The following is a 21,136-nucleotide window of genomic DNA, read 5'->3' as shown; positions in this document are numbered from 1 at the left end:
TCGAGAATGAAATTAGATATCTTCACCAAACTTGGTGCACATGTGTATGAGTTCAATCTGGGGTCACAGTAAAAAAATCGCGACGATTGATCACTAGGTGGCGCTATAACATGAAAAAAACACGAAAACGGCTATGACCACGTGACCGTTAGTCCGATTGACTTGAAAATTGGTATGCAGTGTCTTGGTCCAAGGTGCCATGTATGTCTATGAGGACATTGGCGTATCTCGAAAAACATGGCCGCCATCGACCAATGAAATTTGAGCACCTATTAGACAAGGTTAACGGAGGCCGATCGGAACGAAACTCGATGGGCATGTTCGACTCATGGCCCTAGAGGTCTGTAAGAGTTTTGAAAGAAATCGGCCACTAGTTGGCGCTAACGAGTTTTATGGCTCTGTAATCACGTGGTGTTCAACTTATCGTCACAAAATGCATATCAACTGATAGATCTGCTCATGCTGAACAACTTTGCCTCAAGAACTAATGCTGTCAATTAAACCGTTTATTAAATATTTGTAATTATGTTAAAAACCTACTTTTGCAAACTAGTCCTAGGTTTTTCGCCCGATCGAAACCAGACCAGTCTAGGACAATTCTCTGGACACTCTAGATCAATAATTATCAAAAAAAAGTTGAACTTTTGCATGTAGATGGCTGTAATAGGGTCATTTAGAAAAGGGGCGTGGCAAAAAAACACTAAAAAGCCTATAAATCCTAAATGAAAACTCAGAACTTCACAAAAATTGGTGAGCATATGTGACATAACATCATTAACAAGCATGCCAATTTTTATGGAGATCGGACCATAGGTGGCGCTATAACTGCTAAAAAGCTTTAAAACCATATATTTCCTATGGTATTTCCTGTAAATGGTCTTTTCCATCTATTATGTCAGTAGTTACATGCTTGCTAAATAAAACTTAATCACTTTTGATGCTTTTGTGCTTAAAGGCCTTAACTGCTTGAACCCCGATAAATGCTGCTTGCAGCTTTAATTATTATTATTATTATTATTCTGCCGTAAAACGCATCGTGCAGCCCAAACCGTAAGAGCTGGAACTTTGAAACTTTGACAGATGGTAGTACAAAAATCGAGGAAAGGTTCAGAGATTATGACCCCGATTGGCCCATAGGTGGCGCTATAACAACCAAAAGCGCGAAACTGCTCATAACTCCTAGACCGTATGGCGTAGACTCAAGTGTCTTATATCATTGGAAAGCTGGATGCCTGACGAACAAAACGTATATCTCCGATTTCATTTCCGCCATGATAGATTTTCCGCCATTTTGAATTTTGTCAAAAATCTACTTTTGCGAACTAGTCCCTGGTTTTTTGCCCGATTGGAACCAAACTAGTGCAGAAATGTTCTCTGGACACTGAATATCAATAATTATCGAAAAAAAGTCGAAATTTCGATTCACGGTCGCTAAGGGGCGCCAAAACGTACGTTGTGGGAGGGGCCTATTTTACTAAAATGGCTATAACTCCCGATGTAAATGAGGTATCTTCACCAAACTTGGTACACATGTGTATGAGCTTACTCTGGGGTCACAGTAAAAAAATCGCGACGATTGGCCTCATGGTGGCGCTATAAAATGAAAAAAACATAAAACAGGCTATAACCACCTGACCGTTAGTCCGATTGACTTGAAAATTGGTATGCAGTGTCTTGGTCCAAGGTGCCATGTATGTGTATGAGGACATTGGCGTATCTCAAAAAACATGGCCGCCATCGGCCAACGAAGTTTGAGCACCTATTAGACAAGGTTAACGGAGGCCGATCGGAACGAAACTCAATGGGCATGTTCGGCTCATGGCCCTAAAGGTCTGTAAGAATTTTGAAAGAAATCGGCCACTAGTTGGCGCTAACGAGTTTTACGGCTCTGTAATCACGTGGTGTTACAAATATCCACACAATATGCATATCATTTGATAGATCTCCTCATCCTGAACAACTTTGCCTCAAGAACCATTGCTGTCAATCAAACTGTTCATTAATTATTCATTAATATGTTAAAAACCTACTTTTGCGAACTAGTCCTAGGTTTTTTGCCCGATCGGAACCAGACCAGTGTAGGACAATTCTCTGGACTCTCTAGATCAATAATTATCAAAAAAAAGTTGAACTTTTGCATTTGGATGGCTGTAATAGGGTCATTTATAAAACGGGCGTGTCAAAATACATTAAAAAGCCTATAAATCCTAAATAAAAACTCAGAACTTCACAAAAATTGGTCAGCATATGTGACATAACATCATTAACAAGCATGAAAAATTCTATGGAGATCGGACGATAGTTGGCGCTATAACTGTTAAAACGCTTTAAAACCATATATTTCCTATGGTAAATTGCCTGTATTTGCTGTAAATGATGTCTTCTATCTTTTATCATATAATGTTCATATCATAATGTTCAAAACCAGTGCAGCACAATTCTCTGAACTCTCTAGATCAATAATTATCAGAAAAAAAGTTTAACTTCTTCAAAAGGTGATTTTATATGAATATAATGACATATTAAGCCAATAAGTGGTATTTTACTGCCCCCTGCTGTCATTTCATCATACTACTCCCTAATATTGTTATAAAATTCATATTTAGACTTTTTAAAATCATTATTTTAACATTTACAATCACATTTTGTCAAAACTCATCTATTGAGTATTACTATTGACAATTGTGTTACACTGAGATATGGAAATGGATGAAAGTAAATGAATGAAATGAAACGAAAGTATAACGGCATTTAAGCCACGCCCCCGAATACAAATCCATTCATAACTCGAAAACGGAAAGTCGTTGCGCGCTCAAATTTTGATGGTGAGGACCTCTCCGGGCTCTTGATCGAAACGTGTCGTCGCGGGCCTCGGGAGCGCGCCCCCCGCGCATCGCGAATCCGCGGGACCCCCGATTTTGAACGGCCATTACTCCCGACCCAGACCACCCCGAACATTGTGTGAGAGCTCGTTGGAAAGGGCGCGTCCTTGGCTAGCTTCGATTCAAATGTGGTGTTATTTGCCCTGGGCATTCCAGAGATAATAGCCCGAACAGATATGCCTTATAACAGTCATAACTCCCAGCCCCAATCGCCCAAAAACACATTGATGGTCTCATTCAACAGGGCTCCTCAAGCACTATCTATGCTCTGAGTTTCAGAATTTTTCGCCTTTTGGTTCCTGAGATATAAGTAAAAAAACAAATTCCCATTCATTCAAACACTTCAACTGTAAAATGTAAGCTATAATACCACTGTTGTCCACTAGAGGGAGCAGCAGGATTACGCATGATCTTTTAATTCGCTTCAGTATTGGAAATAAACAAATGCTTTAAGAAGCAATCTTTTTTATTATGATGTTTTTTTTATTATTATGATATTTGTATATATTTTATTTTTTTTTATTATGATTATGAACGGTTTGATTGACATTAGTGATTCTTGAGGCAAAGTTGTTCAAGATGAGGAGATGAAGATATTTTCACAATATCACATCCTAAAAACATTGAAAACATATTTGTCTTTGTGTGTGTGTGTGTGTGTGTGTGTGTGTGTGTGGGTTTGTGTGTGTGTCTGTGCACTGCAAAAAATGCTTTCTTAGTTAGTATTTTTGTTTTGTTTCCAGTCCAAATATCTAAAAATTCTTAAATCAAGAAGCATTTACTAGAGAAGTAAAATGACATAAGAAATTCTATTTTGTTTTAAGGTAAAAAGTAAGTACTTTAAGTAATTTTTGTTTAAAACAAGCAAAATTATCTGCCAATGGGGTAAGCAAAAAAATCTTGTTTTTTTTTCGAATTCAGATTTTTTTTCTTGTTTTCCATGCTTATTCAGATTTTTTTGCTTACCCCATTGGCAGATAATTTTGCTTGTTTTAAGCCAAAATTACTTAAAGTACTTTCTTTTTACCTTAAAACAAAATAGAATTTCTTATGTCATTTTACTTCTCTAGTAAATGCTTCTTGATTTAAGAATTTTTAGATATTTGGACTGGAAACAAAACAAAAATACTAAGTAAGAAAAGCATTTTTTGCAGTGTGTGTGTGTGTAAGCATGCTTAATGGAAAGAACATGAAGAAACTGCTTTGTTTTACTGGTGGATAAAAAAGTCTTTCAAATGAAAGTGAGTCAATTAGTGGTCTTCTACTGCCCTCTGCAGGACATTCTACTTAATAAAATATTTTCATCTGTGCTTTTGCATTAGTTTTTGGACTATATCAAATTACTTGCATGAAAATCACCTATTATAACACAGTCATGTTTTGTCAAAGTTTATCACTTCATTTTTACTGAGCTCTCAGTTTGAACAATTCTGCCTCTCAGTGATTAATTTGAAATCTGAAAATGGTGTTATACAGAGGAGATTTGCAATTATCATTTTGTTACCTATCTTTTATTTTAAATATCTCCATCTACAACAAAATGTGTGTGCATGTGTGTGTTCAAGCATGGTTAGTGTATTAAGTATTATTGTTTAAGTATTATTGTTTTCATTTACATTTTAACCACCAGAAGAAGAACACTCATTGGTTCATTCTGCTCACTAAAATATTATTTTTAATTTTTTTTTCCATTTGAAATATTGTTTAAACTTAATAAAATCATTAAAATAACATTTCAAATCATATTTTGTCTGTTTATAAATCCCACAGACTCACATTGGCTGCAATACTAATGTTTTTGTAAAACACAGACCTGATAGTCTAATCTGTGTGTATTGTGCATATATTATTGATATTATTACTATTGCAAATCATGTTATTGTAACTCATATCTTAATAGAATATTATTTGTAATTTTAATTCTTTATTTCTTAAGTGTTTTTTTTTATGATTACTACAGATATTATCACCAAAGATATCAACTACACCTTCACTTTTAGTATTGACACGCTGCACACACAGCACAATCACACACTCACTAATGCATTCAAATAAATGTAATCTTACTGTGCTACTTTATTTGTACATGATTAGAATGAACAGAAATCTAAGAATATTTTTCTTCTTTTGTTAAAGCCATTTCAGACTCCAAGTAAGCATTATATTACTAATCATCTATTTTAAAGGTGCCATACAATTGAAAACTGTATTTATCTTGGCATAGTTGAATGATAAGAGTTCTGGACATGGAACTGACATACCGTGAGCCTCAAACACCATTGTTTCCTCCTTCATGTGTAAATCTCCTGTTTGCAAAAGACCGCTGAAAAATGAGTGAATCCCACCATAACACCGACTGTGACGTTGGAGTCAGGATCATTAATATTTATACCCCCCAAATTTGCATTTTCCAGTCCATGTTCTAGGCCAGGCAGTGTTAATGTGGACCTGCACAGCCGAATCATCAGAAGATCTGCAGGTATTGTGAAGAAGCAAGCAAGGACAATAGTGAAAATGGCAGATCATGGATATAAATGTTATGTCTGAGGCTGTGCTGTGGATTTGAGAACTTTTCATTCCCTTCCCACAAAACTGTCAACAGGCATGGTTGATGTTTACAACAGGATACCTCACCATTTTAATTCAAAGCTGTTAGTTTGCTCTTAACGGAGGCCGATCAGAACGAAACTCGATGGGCATGTTCGACTCGTGGCCCTAGAGGTCTGTAAGAATTTTGAAAAATCAGCCACTAGTTGACGCTAACAGGTTTTACGGCTATGTAATCACGTGATGCATATCATTTGATAGATCTCCTCATACTGAACAACTTTGCCTCAAGAACTACTGCTGTCAATCAATTTGTTCATTAAATACTTGCTATTATGTTAAAAACCTACTTTTGCGAACTAGTCCTAGGTTTTTCGCCCGATCGGAAATATACCAGTGCAGTACAATTCTCTGGAAGCTCTAGATTATTAATTATATAAAAAACTTTAACTTTACCCATTGGGTAGCCATAACAGGATCATTTAGAAAATGGGTATGGCAAAAAACACTCAAAAGCCTGTAAATCCTAAACAAAAACTCAGACAACTCACTAAACTGCCTTATGTGCTTAAAGACCCTAAATGCTTGAACCCCGCTAAATGCTGCTTGCAGCTTTAATTATTATTATTAGGGGTTCAAGCATGAAATGCTGAAACCCTATTGTAATTGTAAGGATTTTTATTATTATTATTTTTCTTCTCCGCTAAAACGCATCGTGCAGCCCAAACCGTAAGTGCTAGAGACTTGAAACTTGGCCAGAAGGTAGTACAAAAATCGAGGAGAGGTTCAGAGAATATGACCCAGATTGGCCAATAGGTGGCGCTACAGCGCAAAAAACAAAAAAATTGCACATTTTTGCTTAAATCTCATTAACCGTTTGTCACAGACTCAAGTGTCTTATATCATTGGAATCCTTGGGTCAAGCCGAACAAAATTGGCCTTAAGGATTTCATTTCCGGTATGCAAATTTTTCCACCATTTTGGATTTTGTCCAAAACCTACTTTTGCGAACTAGTCCTAGGTTTTTCGCCCGATCGGAACCAAACCAGTGCAGAAATGTTGTCTGGAGTCTGAATATCAATAATTATTGAAAAAAAGTTGAAATTTCGATTCACGGTCACTAAGGGGCGCCAAAACGTTCGAAGAAGGTGGAGCCTATTTTACTAAAATGGCTATAACTCCAGAAGTAAATCAGGTATCTTCACCAAACTCGGTACACATGTGTAAGAGGTCAATCTGAGGTCACAGTAAAAAAATCGCGGCGATTGGCCACATGGTGGCGCTATAACATGACAAAAACATAAAACAGGCTATAACCACCTGACCGTTAGTCCGATTGACTTGAAAATTGGTATGCAGTGTCTTGGTCCAAGGTGCCATGTATGTGTATGAGGACATTGGCGTATCTTGAAAAACATGGCCGCCATCGGCCAATGAAGTTTGAGCACCTATTAGACAAGGTTAACGGAGGCCAATCGGAACGAAACTCGATGGGCATATTCGACTCATGGCCCTAGAGGTCTGTAAGAATTTTGAAAGAAATCGGCCACTAGTTGGCGCTAACGAGTTTTATGGCTCTGTAATCACGTGGTGTTACACTTATTGTCACAAAATGCATATCATTTGATAGACCTCCTCATCTTGAACAACTTTGCCTCAAGAACTATTGCTGTCAATCAAACAGTTCATTAAATATTCATGAATATGTTAAAAACCTACTTTTGCGAACTAGTCCTAGGTTTTTCGCCCGATCAGAACCAAACCAGTCTAGGACAATTCTCTGGACTCTCTCGATCAATAATTATCAAAAAAAAGTTGAACTTTTACATTTGGGTGGCTGTAACAGGGTCATTTAGAAAATGGGCGTGGCAAAATACACTAAAAAGCCTATAAATCCTAAATGAAAACTCAGAACTTCACAAAAATTGGTGAGCATATGTACAATAACATCATTAACAAGCATGAACAATGTTATGGACATCGGATGATAGGTGGCGCTATAACTGTTAAAAAGCTTTAAAACCATGTATTTCCTATGGTAAAATGCCTGTATTGGCTGTAAATTGACTTTTCCATCTATTATTTCAGTGGTTAAAAGATTTCTAAATAAATTTTAATGTCTTAAATGCTTATGTGCTTAAAGGCCTTAAATGCTTGAACCCCGATAAATGCTGCTTGCAGCTTTAATTATTATTATTATTCCGCCGTAAAACGCATCGTGCAGCCCAAACCGTAAGAGCTGGAACTTTGAAACTTTGACAGATGGTAGTACAAAAATCGAGGAAAGGTTCAGAGATTATGACCCCGATTGGCCCATAGGTGGCGCTATAGCAACCAAAAGCGCGAAACTGTTCATAACTCCTAGACCGTATGTCGTAGACTCAAGTGTCTTATATCATTGGAAAGCTGGATGCCTGACGAACAAAACGTATATCTCCGATTTCATTTCCGCCATGATAGATTTTCCGCCATTTTGAATTTTGTCAAAAACCTACTTTTGCGAACTAGTCCCTGGTTTTTTGCCCGATTGGAACCAAACCAGTGCAGAAATGTTCTCTGGAGTCTGAATATCAATAATTATCGAAAAAAAGTGGAAATTTCGATTCACGGTCGCTAAGGGGCGCCAAAACGTACGTTGTGGGAGGGGCCTATTTTACTAAAATGGCTATAACTCCCGATGTAAATGAGGTATCTTCACCAAACTTGGTACACATGTGTATGAGTTCAATCTGGGGTCACAGTAAAAAAATCGCGACGATTGGCCTCATGGTGGCGCTATAAAATGAAAAAAACATAAAACAGGCTATAACCACCTGACCGTTAGTCCGATTGACTTGAAAATTGGTATGCAGTGTCTTGGTCCAAGGTGCCATGTATGTGTATGAGGACATTGGCGTATCTCAAAAAACATGGCCGCCATCGGCCAACGAAGTTTGAGCACCTATTAGACAAGGTTAACGGAGGCCGATCGGAACGAAACTCAATGGGCATGTTCGGCTCATGGCCCTAAAGGTCTGTAAGAATTTTGAAAGAAATCGGCCACTAGTTGGCGCTAACGAGTTTTACGGCTCTGTAATCACGTGGTGTTACAAATATCCACACAATATGCATATCATTTAATAGATCTCCTCATCCTGAACAACTTTGCCTCAAGAACCATTGCTGTCAATCAAACTGTTCATTAATTATTCATTAATATGTTAAAAACCTACTTTTGCGAACTAGTCCTAGGTTTTTTGCCCGATCGGAACCAGACCAGTCTAGGACAATTCTCTGGACTCTCTAGATCAATAATTATCAAAAAAAAGTTGAACTTTTGCATTTGGATGGCTGTAATAGGGTAATTTATAAAATGGGCGTGTCAAAATACATTAAAAAGCCTATAAATCCTAAATAAAAACTCAGAACTTCACAAAAATTGGTCAGCATATGTGACATAACATCATTAACAAGCATGAAAAATTCTATGGAGATCGGACGATAGGTGGCGCTATAACTGTTAAAAAGCTTTAAAATCATATATTTCCTATGGTAAACTGCCTGTATTGGCTGTAAATGGTCTTTTCCATCTCTGATCATATAATTTTCATATCATAATGTTCAAAACTAGTGCAATACAATTCTCTGGACTCACTAGATCAATAATTGTCAGAAAAAGTAGAACTACTTCATTTGGATAGCTATAATAGGTTCACTTCAAAATCTGGCCTTTACCAAGTGTCCCCGAAAGCCTATATCTCTTTAATCAATGCTCAGACCTTCTTAAAAACAAGTCAGAACGTGTGAAATATCACCCTGAACAAGCATGAAAAATTTCAGACAGATCGGACAAAATTTGCCTCTATAACAGTTAAAAAGGTGAAAATGAAATGAATTAATGGCATGTTAAGCCAATAAGTGGTATTTTACTGCCCCCTGCTGTTTAAAATAGTCATTTTCTCATATTGGTATTGGTATCAGCCATGGTAAATCATGATAAATGATGGTGTGTGTGTGTGTGTGTGTGTGTGTGTGTGTGTGTGTGTGTGTGTGTGTGTGTGGTACAAATATAACAAAGGTTTTATTTTCCAACATGAAAACAAACATAACAGAGTGCTAGTGCACAAACAATAACCGACAATGATAATGGATGAGAGGGGAACTTAAATACACAGATCAAGACAAGGAGAACAGGTGACGGTTATGATGATGAGGAGCAGGTGATGATGAGGAGGGTGATGAGGAGCAGGTGCAGGTGATGACGACAGATGGTGAATGTGATGAAGGTGAATGTGACACCAATATCACTGAAACATTTGTGTGTGTGTGTGTGTGTGTGTGTGTGTGTGTGTGTGTAAGCATGCATTGAGTTAACATGGATAAACTGGTTTGCTTTAGTGCAGAAAACTGGTTTAAAGTGAAAGTGAGCCAATAAGTGGTCTTCTACTGCCCTCTGCTGGCCATTCTACTTATTAATGAAATATTTCAACATGTGCTTGCATTCATACTTGAATACACACTAAAAAAATCACTTATATAGCAATAACTATTATAACACAATAATATTTTGTCAGTGTTCATCACCTCATTTGCACTGACACTTCACATAATTGCTAGTAATGTGGTTAATCATGCTAGAAACATTGTAAATCATAGTAAATAATACTGAAATGAGGTGTATCAAGGTAAATCATGCTAAAATCCTAATAAATCATTCTGGAACATGGTATATGATAGTAAATCATGCTAGAATCATATTAAATAATTCTAGAATGTGGCAAATCGTTGTGGGAGGAGCCTATTTTACTCAAATGGCTATAACTCAAGAAGTAAATGAGATATCTTCACCAAACTCAGTACACATGTGTATGGGTTCAATTTGAGGTCACAGTAAACAATTTTATGGAGATCGGACCATAGGTGGCGCTATAACTGTTAAAAAGCTTTAAAACCATATATATCCCATGGCAAATTGCCTGTATTGGCTGTAAATGGTCTTTTCCATCTATTATGTCAGTGGTTACATGCTTGCTAAATAAATCTTAATAACTTTTGATGCTTTTGTGCTTAAATGCCTTAAAGGCCTTAACTGCTTGAACCCCGATAAATGCTGCTTGCAGCTTTAATTATTAGGGGTTCAAGCACGAAGTGCTGAAACCCTATTGTTATTGTAAGGATTTTTATTATTATTATTATTTTCCCCTAAAACGCATCGTGCAGACCAAACCGTAAGAGCTGGAACCTTGAAAGTTGGCCAAATGGTAGTCCTCAATTTGGGGAGAACGTATCAAAGTATGACCTCGATTGGCCCATAGGTGGCGCTATAGCGACCAAAAGCGCGAAACTGCTCAGAACTCCTAGAACGTATGTCGTAGACTCAAGTGTCTTATATCATTGGAAAGCTGGACGCCTGACGAACAAAACGTATATCTCCGATTTCATTTCCGCCATGATAGATTTTCCGCCATTTTGAATTTTGTCAAAAACCTACTTTTGCGAACTAGTCCCTGGTTTTTCGCCCGATCGGAACCAAACCAGTGCAGAAATGTTCTCTAGAAACTGAAGATCAATAATTATCGAAAAAAAGTCGAAATTTCGATTCACGGTCGCTAAGGGGCGCCAAAACGTATGTTATGGGAGGGGCCTATTTTACTAAAATGGCTATAACTCCAGAAGTAAATGAGGTATCTTCACCAAACTCGGTAAACCTATGTATGAGCTCAATATGAGGTAACAGTAAAAAAATCGCGGCGATTGGCCACATGGTGGCGCTATAATATATAAAAAACATAAAACAGGCTTTAACCACCTGACCGTTAGTCCGATTGACTTGAAAATTGGTATGCAGTGTCTTGGTCCAAGGTGTCATGTATGTGTATGAGGACATTGGCGTATCTAAAAAAACATGGCCGCCATCGGCCAATGAAGTTTGAGCACCTATTAGACAAGGTTAACGGAGGCCGATCGGAACGAAACTCGGTGGGCATGTTCTACTCATGGCCCTAGAGGTCTGTAAGAATTTTAAAAGAAATCGGCCACTAGTTGGCGCTAACGAGTTTTATGGCTCTGTAATCACGTGGTGTTACACTTATTGTCACAAAATGCATACCATTTGATAGATCTCCTCTTGTTGAACAACTTTGCCTCAAGAACCATTGCTGTCAATCAAACCGTTCATTAAATATTCGTAATTATGTTAAAAACGTACTTTTGCGAACTAGTCCCTGGTTTTTCGCCCGATCGGAACCAAACCAGTCTAGGACAATTCTATGGACTCTCTAGGTCAATAATTATCAAAAAAAAGTTGAACTTTTGCATTTTTCGCATGGCTATAACAGGGTCATTTAGAAAATGGGCGTGGTAAAATGCACTCAAAAGCCTATAAATCCTAAACGAAAACTCAGAACTTCACAAAAATTGATGAGCATATGTGTCATAACCTGCTAAAGAAGCATGAAAAATTTTATGAAGATCGGACCATAGTTGGCGCTATAACTGTTAAAACGCTTTAAAACCATATATTTCCTATGGTAAATTGCCTGTATTTGCTGTAAATGGTGTCTTCTATCATCATATAATGTTCATATCATAATGTTCAAAACCAGTGCAGCACAATTCTCTGAACTCTCTAGATCAATAATTATCAGAAAAAAAGTTTAACTTCTTCAAAAGGTGATTTTATATGAATATAATGACATATTAAGCCAATAAGTGGTATTTTACTGCCCCCTGCTGTCATTTCATCATACTACTCCCTAATATTGTTATAAAATTCATATTTAGACTTTATAAAATCATTATTTTAACATTTACAATCACATTTTGTCAAAACTCATCTATTGAGTATTACTATTGACAATTGTGTTACACTGAGATATGGAAATGGACGAAAGTAAATGAATGAAATGAAACGAAAGTAACGGCATTTAAGCCACGCCCCCGAATACAAATTCATTCATAACTCGAAAACGGAAAGTCGTTGCGCGCTCAAATTTTGATGGTGAGGACCTCTCCGGGCTCTTGATCGAAACGTGTCGTCGCGGGCCTCGGTAGCGCGCCCCCCGCGTATCGCGAATCCGCGGGACCCCCGATTTTGAACGGCCATTACTCCCGACCCAGACCACCCCGAACATTGTGTGAGAGCTCGTTGGAAAGGGCGCGTCCTTGGCTAGCTTCGATTCAAATGTGGTGTTATTTGCCCTGGGCATTCCAGAGATAATAGCCCGAACAGATATGCCTTATAACAATCATAACTCCCAGCCCCAATCGCCCAAAAACACGTTGATGGTCTCATTCAACAGGGCTCCTCAAGCACTATCTATGCTCTGAGTTTCAGAATTTTTCGCCTTTTGGTTCCTGAGATATAAGTAAAAAAACAAATTCCCATTCATTCATTCAAACACTTCAACTGTAAAATGTAAGCTATAATACCACTGTTGTCCACTAGAGGGAGCAGCAGGATTACGCATGATCTTTTAATTAGCTTCAGTATTGGGAAATAAACAAATGCTTTAAGAAGCAATCTTTTTTATTATGATGTTTTTTTTTATTATGATATTTTTTTATACATTTTATTTTTTATTATGATTATGAACGGTTTGATTGACATTAGTGATTCTTGAGGCAAAGTTGTTCAAGATGAGGAGATGAAGATATTTTCACAATATCACATCCTAAAAACATTGAAAACATATTTGTCTTTGTGTGTGTGTGTGTGTGTGTGTGGATGTGTTTGTGTTTGTGTGTGTGTGTGTGTGTGTGTGTAAGCATGCTTAATGGAAAGAACATGGAGAAACTGCTTTGTTTTACTGGTGGATAAAAAAAGTCTTTCAAATGAAAGTGAGTCAATTAGTGGTCTTCTACTGCCCTCTGCAGGACATTCTACTTAATAAAATATTTTCATCTGTGCTTTTGCATTAGTTTTTGGACTATATAAAATTACTTGCATGAAAATCACCTATTATAACACAGTCATGTTTTGTCAAATTTTATCACTTCATTTTTACTGAGCTCTCAGTTTGAACAATTCTGCCTCTCAGTGATTAATTTGAAATCTGAAAATGGTGTTATACAGAGGAGATTTGCAATTATCATTTTGTTACCTATCTTTTATTTTAAATATCTACATCTACAACAAAATGTGTGTGCATGTGTGTGTTCAAGCATGGTTAGTGTATTAAGTATTATTGTTTAAGTATTATTGTTTTCATTTACATTTTAACCACCAGAAGAAGAACACTCATTGGTTCATTCTGCTCACTAAAATATTATTTTTCATTTTTTTTCCATTTGAAATATTGTTTAAACTTAATAAAATCATTAAAATAACATTTCAAATCATATTTTGTCTGTTTATAAATCCCACAGACTCACATTGGCTGCAATACTAATGTTTTTGTAAAACACAGACCTGATAGTCTAATCTGTGTGTATTGTGCATATATTATTGATATTATTACTATTGCAAATCATGTTATTGTAACTCATATCTTAATAGAATATTATTTGTAATTTTAATTCTTTATTTCTTAATTGTTTTTTTATGATTACTACAGATATTATCACCAAAGATATCAACTACACCTTCACTTTTAGTATTGACACGCTGCACACACAGCACAATCACACACTCACTAATGCATTCAAATAAATGTAATCTTATTGTGCTACTTTATTTGTACATGATTAGAATGAACAGAAATCTAAGAATATTTTTCTTCTTTTGTTAAAGCCATTTCAGACTCCAAGTAAGCATTATATTACTAATCATCTATTTTAAAGGTGCCATACAATTGAAAACTGTATTTATCTTGGCATAGTTGAATGATAAGAGTTCTGGACATGGAACTGACATACCGTGAGCCTCAAACACCATTGTTTCCTCCTTCATGTGTAAATCTCCTGTTTGCAAAAGACCGCTGAAAAATGAGTGAATCCCACCATAACACCGACTGTGACGTTGGAGTCAGGATCATTAATATTTATACCCCCCAAATTTGCATTTTCCAGTCCATGTTCTAGGCCAGGCAGTGTTAATGTGGACCTGCACAGCCGAATCATCAGAAGATCTGCAGGTATTGTGAAGAAGCAAGCAAGGACAATAGTGAAAATGGCAGATCATGGATATAAATGTTATGTCTGAGGCTGTGCTGCGGATTTGAGAACTTTTCATTCCCTTCCCACAAAACTGTCAACAGGCATGGTTGATGTTTACAACAGGATACCTCACCATTTTAATTCAAAGCTGTTAGTTTGCTCTTAACGGAGGCCGATCAGAACGAAACTCGGTGGGCATGTTCGACTCGTGGCCCTAGAGGTCTGTAAGAATTTTTAAAAATCAGCCACTAGTTGATGCTAACAGGTTTTACAGCTATGTAATCACGTGATGCATATCATTTGATAGATCTCCTCATACTGAACAACTTTGCCTCAAGAACTACTGCTGTCAATCAATTTGTTCATTAAATACTTGCGATTATGTTAAAAACCTACTTTTGGGAACTAGTCCTAGGTTTTTCGCCCGATCGGAAATATACCAGTGCAGTACAATTCTCTGGAAGCTCTAGATTATTAATTATATAAAAAACTTTAACTTTACCCATTGGGTAGCCATAACAGGATCATTTAGAAAATGGGTATGGCAAAAAAACACTCAAAAGCCTGTAAATCCTAAACAAAAACTCAGACAACTCACTAAACTGCCTTATGTGCTTAAAGACCCTAAATGCTTGAACCCCGCTAAATGCTGCTTGCAGCTTTAATTAGGGGTTCAAGCATGAAATGCTGAAACCCTATTGTAATTGTGCTGATTTTTATTATTATTATTATTATTATTCCGCCCTAAAACGCATCGTGCAGCCCAAACCGTAAGAGCTGGAGCTTTGAAACTTGGCCAAATGGTAGTCCTCAATTTGGGGAGAACCTATCAAAGTATGGCCCAGATTGGCCCATAGGTGGAACTATAATGACCACATTTACTAAATTGCTCATAACTCCTAGACAGTTTGTCCTAGAATCTCAATTTTAGCATCACTGTGATCCCTGGCTCCAGACGGACAAAATGGCTATCTCCAAATTCACCTACGAGCAAAAAAAAAATTTATATGGGCACTTTAGTCCAAAACCTACTTTGGCCAACTAGTCCCTGGTTTTTGGCCCAATCCAGACCAGACCAGTCTAGCACAGTTCTCTGGAGTCTCTAGATGAATAATTATCGAAAAAAAGTTGAACTTTTGCATTGGCCTGGCTGTAACAGGGTCATTTAGGAAAGGGGTGGGACAAAAAAAACACTCAAAAGCCTATACAACCTAAGGGAAAACCCCAAACTTCACAAAAATCGAGGAGCATATGTGTCAGAACATGGTGAAGAAGCATGCCAAGTTTCGTGAAGATCGGACAATAGGTGGCGCTATAACTGTCCAAAACGTCTCTTCTTATTAGGGGTTCAAGCATGAAATGCTGAAACCCTATTGTAATTGTGCTGATTTTTAGGGGTTCAAGCACGAAGTGCTGAAACCCTATTGTAATTGCCCTGATTTTTATTATTATTATTATTCTTCCCTAAAACGCATCGTGCAGCCAAAACCGTAAGGCCTAGAGACGTGATACTGGGTCAAATGGTAGTAGTATTGCTCGCTACTCAGATACACGGACTTAGCCAAATCGGCCCATAGGTGGCGCTACAGCGACCAAAAGCGCGAAACTGCTCAGAACTCCTAGACCGTATGTCGTAGACTCAAGTGTCTTATATCATTGGAAAGCTGGACACTTGACGAACAAAACGTATATCTCCGATTTCATTTCCGCCATGATAGATTTTCCGCCATTTTGAATTTTGCCAAAAACCTACTTTTGCGAACTAGTCCTAGGTTTTTCGCCCGATCGGAACCAAACCAGTACAGAAATGTTCTCTGGAGTCTGAATATCAATAATTATCGAAAAAAAGTTGAAATTTCGATTCACGGACGCTAAGGGGTGCCAAAACGTACGTTGTGGGAGGGGCCTATTTTACTAAAATGGCTATAACTCCAGAAGTAAATGACGTATCTTCACCAAACTCAGTACACATGTGTAAGAGGTCAATCTGAGGTCACAGTAAAAGAATCGCGGCGATTGGCCACATGGTGGCGCTATAACATGAAAAAAACATAAAACAGGCTTTAACCACCTGACCGTTAGTCCGATTGACTTGAAAATTGGTATGCAGTGTCTTGGCCCAAGGTGTCATGTATGTCTATGAGGACATTGGTGTATCTCAAAAAACATGGCCGCCATCGGCCAATGAAGTTTGAGCACCTATTAGACAAGGTTAACGGAGGCCGATTGGAACGAAACTCGATGGGCATGTTCAACTCATAGCCCTAGAGGTCTGTAAGAATTTTGAAAGAAATCGGCCACTAGTTGGCGCTAACGAGTTTTATGGCTCTGTAATCACGTGGTGTTACACTTATTGTCACAAAATGCATATCATTTGATAGATCTGCTCATGCTGAACAATATTGCCTCAAGAACCATTGCTGTCAATCAAATCGTTCATTAATTATTCGCGAATATGTTAAAAACCTACTTTTGCGAACTAGTCCCTGGTTTTTCGCCCGATCGGAACCAGACCAGTCTAGGACAATTCTCTGGACTCTCCTGATCAATAATTATCGAAAAAAAGTTGAACTTTTGAATTTTTCGTATGGCTATAATTGGGTCATAAAGAAAATGGGCGTGGCAAAATGCACTCAAAAGCTTTTAAATCCTAAACGAAAACTCAGAACTTCACGAAAATTGGTGAGCATATGTGCCATAATATTCTAAACAAGCATGCCAAATTTCATGTTGATCGGACCATAGGTGGCGCTATAACTGTTAAAAAGGTTTGAAAACCATATATTTCCTATGGTAAATTGCCTGTATTGGCTGTAAATGGTCTTTTCCATCTATTATTTCAGTGGTTAAAAGCTTTCTAAATAAAACTTAATGTCTTAAATGCTTATGTGCTTAAAGGCCTTAAATGCTTGAACCCCGATAAATGCTGCTTGCAGCTTTAATTATTATTATTATTCCGCCGTAAAACGCATCGTGCAGCCCAAACCGTAAGAGCTGGAACTTTGAAACTTTGACAGATGGTAGTACAAAAATCGAGGAAAGGTTCAGAGATTATGACCCCGATTGGCCCATAGGTGGCGCTATAGCAACCAAAAGCGCGAAACTGTTCATAACTCCTAGACCGTATGTCGTAGACTCAAGTGTCTTATATCATTGGAAAGCTGGATGCCTGACGAACAAAACGTATATCTCCGATTTCATTTCCGCCATGATAGATTTTCCGCCATTTTGAATTTTGTCAAAAACCTACTTTTGCGAACTAGTCCCTGGTTTTTTGCCCGATTGGAACCAAACCAGTGCAGAAATGTTCTCTGGAGTCTGAATATCAATAATTATCGAAAAAAAGTGGAAATTTCGATTCACGGTCGCTAAGGGGCGCCAAAACGTACGTTGTGGGAGGGGCCTATTTTACTAAAATGGCTATAACTCCCGATGTAAATGAGGTATCTTCACCAAACTTGGTACACATGTGTATGAGTTCAATCTGGGGTCACAGTAAAAAAATCGCGACGATTGGCCTCATGGTGGCGCTATAAAATGAAAAAAACATAAAACAGGCTATAACCACCTGACCGTTAGTCCGATTGACTTGAAAATTGGTATGCAGTGTCTTGGTCCAAGGTGCCATGTATGTGTATGAGGACATTGGCGTATCTCAAAAAACATGGCCGCCATCGGCCAATGAAGTTTGAGCACCTATTAGACAAGGTTAACGGAGGCCGATCGGAACGAAACTCAATGGGCATGTTCAGCTCATGGCCCTAGAGGTCTGTAAGAATTTTGAAAGAAATCGGCCACTAGTTGGCGCTAATGAGTTTTATGGCTCTGTAATCACGTGGTGTTACACTTATCATCACAAAATGCATATCATTTGATAGATCTCCTTATGCTGAACAACTTTGCCTCTAGAACCATTGCTGTCAATCAAACCGTTCATTAAATATTCGCGAACATGTTAAAAACCTACTTTTGCGAACTAGTCCCTGGTTTTTCGCCCGATCGGAACCAAACCAGTCTAGGACAATTCTTTGGACTCTCTAGATCAATAATTATCGAAAAAACGTTGAACTTTTGCATTTGAATGGCTGTAATAGGGTCATTTATAAAATGGGCGTGGCAAAATACACTAAAAAGTCTATAAATCCTAAATAAAAACTCAGAACTTCACAAAAATTGGTGAGCATATGTGACATAACATCCTTAACAAGCATGCAACATTTCATGGAGATCGGACAATAGATGGCGCTATAACTGTTAAAACGCTTTAAAATCATATATTATATGGTAAATTGCCCGTATTGCTTGTAAATGGTATTTTCCTTCTATAATCATATAATGTTCATATAATAATGTTCAAAACCAGTGCAGTGCAATTCTCTGGACTCTCTAGATCAATAATTATCAGAAAAAGTATAACTTCTTCATTTGGATGGCTATAATTGTGTCACTTCAATATGTAGCCTTGACCAAGTGTCTCCAAAAGCCTATATCTCTTTAATAAAAACAAGTCAGAACATGTGACTCTTAAGAAGTATGAAAAATTTCAGACAGATCGGACAAAATTTGCCTCTATAACAGTTAAAAATGTAAAAAAATATATAACATGGCATATTAAGCCAATAAGTGGTATTGTACTGCCCCCTGCTGTCATTTCATCATACTACTCCCTAATATTGCTATATAATTCATATTTAGACTTTATAAAATCATTATTTTAACATTTACAATCACATTTTGTCAAAACTCATCTATTGAAGTATTACTATTGACAATTGTGTCACATTAATGAATGGAATCCAGAAACGAAAGTAAAAACGGAGGCCGCCATTTAGGCCACGCCCCCCCAGTACAAATTCACTCATAACTCGAAAACGGAAAGTCGCTGCGCGTTCAAATTTTGATGGTAAGGACGTCTCCGGGCTCTTGATCGAAACGTATGGTCGCGGGCCTCGGGAGCGCCCCCCCCCCCCCCCCCCCGCGGATCGTTAGTCCGCGGGACCCCGACTTTGAACGCCCGTAACTCCCGACCCAGACCACCCCGAACCTTGTGTGAGAGCTCGTTGGAAAGGGCGCGTCCTTGGCTAGCATCGATTCAAATGTGGTGTAATTTGCCCTGGGCATTCCAGAGATAAAAGCCCCAAAATAATATGCCTCATAACTCCCGGGCCCAATCGCCCAAAAACACTGCGATGGTCTCATTCAACAGGACTCCTCAAGCACTATCTATGCTCTGAGTTTCAGAATTTTTCGCCTTCTGGTTCCCGAGATATAAGTGAAAAACCAAATTCCCATTCATTCATTCAAACACTTCAACTGTAAGATGGAGACTGTAATTCCACTGTTGTCCACTAGAGGGAGCAGCAGGATTACGCATGATCTTTTAATTCGCTTTCAGTATTGGGAAATAAACAAATGCTTTAAGAAGCAATCTTTTTTTATGATGTTTTTTTATTTTATTATGATATTTGTATATTTTTTATTTTTTATTATGATTATGAACGGTTTGATTGACAGTAATTCTTGAGGCAAAGTTGTTCAGGATGAGGAGATGAAGATATTTTCACAATATCACATCCTAAAAACATTGAAAACATTTGTCTTTGTGTGTGTGTGTGTGTGTGTGTGTGTGTGTGTGTGTGGATGTGTTTGTGTCTGTGTGTGTGTCTGTGTGTGTAAGCATGCTTAATGGAAAGAACATGGAGAAACTGCTTTGTTTTACTGGTGGATAAAAAAGTCTTTCAAATGAAAGTGGGTCAATTAGTGGTCTTCTACTGCCCTCTGCAGGACATTCTACTTAATAAAATATTTTCATCTGTGCTTTTGCATTAAGTTTTGGACTATATAAAATTACTTGCATGAAAATCACCTATTATAACACAATCATGTTTTGTCAAAGTTTATCACTTCATTTTTACTGAGCTCTCAGTTTGAACAATTCTGCCTCTCAGTGATTTATTTGAAATCTGAAAATGGTGTTATACAGAGGAGATTTGCAATTATCATTTTGTTACCTATCTTTTATTTTAAATATCTACATCTACAACAAAATGTGTGTGCATGTGTGTTCAAGCATGGTTAGTGTATTAAGTATTATTGTTTAAGTATTATTGTTTTCATTTACATTTTAACCACCAGAAGAAGAACACTCATTGGTTCATTCTGCTCACTAAAATATTATTTTTCATTTTTTTCCCATTTGAAATATTGTTTAAACTTAATTAAATCATTAAAATAACATTTCAAATCATATTTTGTCTGTTTATAAATCCCACAGACTCACATTGGCTGCAATACTAATGTTTTTGTAAAACACAGACCTGATAGTCTAAACTGTGTGTATTGTGCATATATTATTGATATTATTACTATTACAAATCATGTTATTGTAACTCATATCTTAATAGAATATTATTTGTAATTTTAATTCTTTATTTCTTAATTGTTTTTGTTTTTTTATGATTACAGATATTATCACCAAAGATATCAACTACACCTTCACTTTTAGTATTGATAAGCTCCACGCACAGCACAATCACACACTCACTAATGCATTCAAATAAATGTAATCTTACTGTGCTACTTTATTTGTACATGATTAGAATGAACAGAAATCTAAGAATATTTTTCTTCTT

General features: G+C 37.3%; 1 protein-coding gene across 1 annotated transcript in view; it reads right to left on the bottom strand.

The window, feature by feature from the left end:
- The window catches only part of znf507 (zinc finger protein 507), a 132,247-nt gene that overhangs the window by 101,577 nt on the left and 9,534 nt on the right, over positions 1-21,136 (bottom strand). The window lies entirely within an intron of this gene.

Source organism: Rutilus rutilus (assembly GCF_951802725.1).
Source record: "Rutilus rutilus genome assembly, chromosome: 3".
Classification (NCBI taxonomy): Eukaryota; Metazoa; Chordata; class Actinopteri; order Cypriniformes; family Leuciscidae; genus Rutilus; species Rutilus rutilus.
This window is presented reverse-complemented; position numbering and strand designations above follow the sequence as displayed.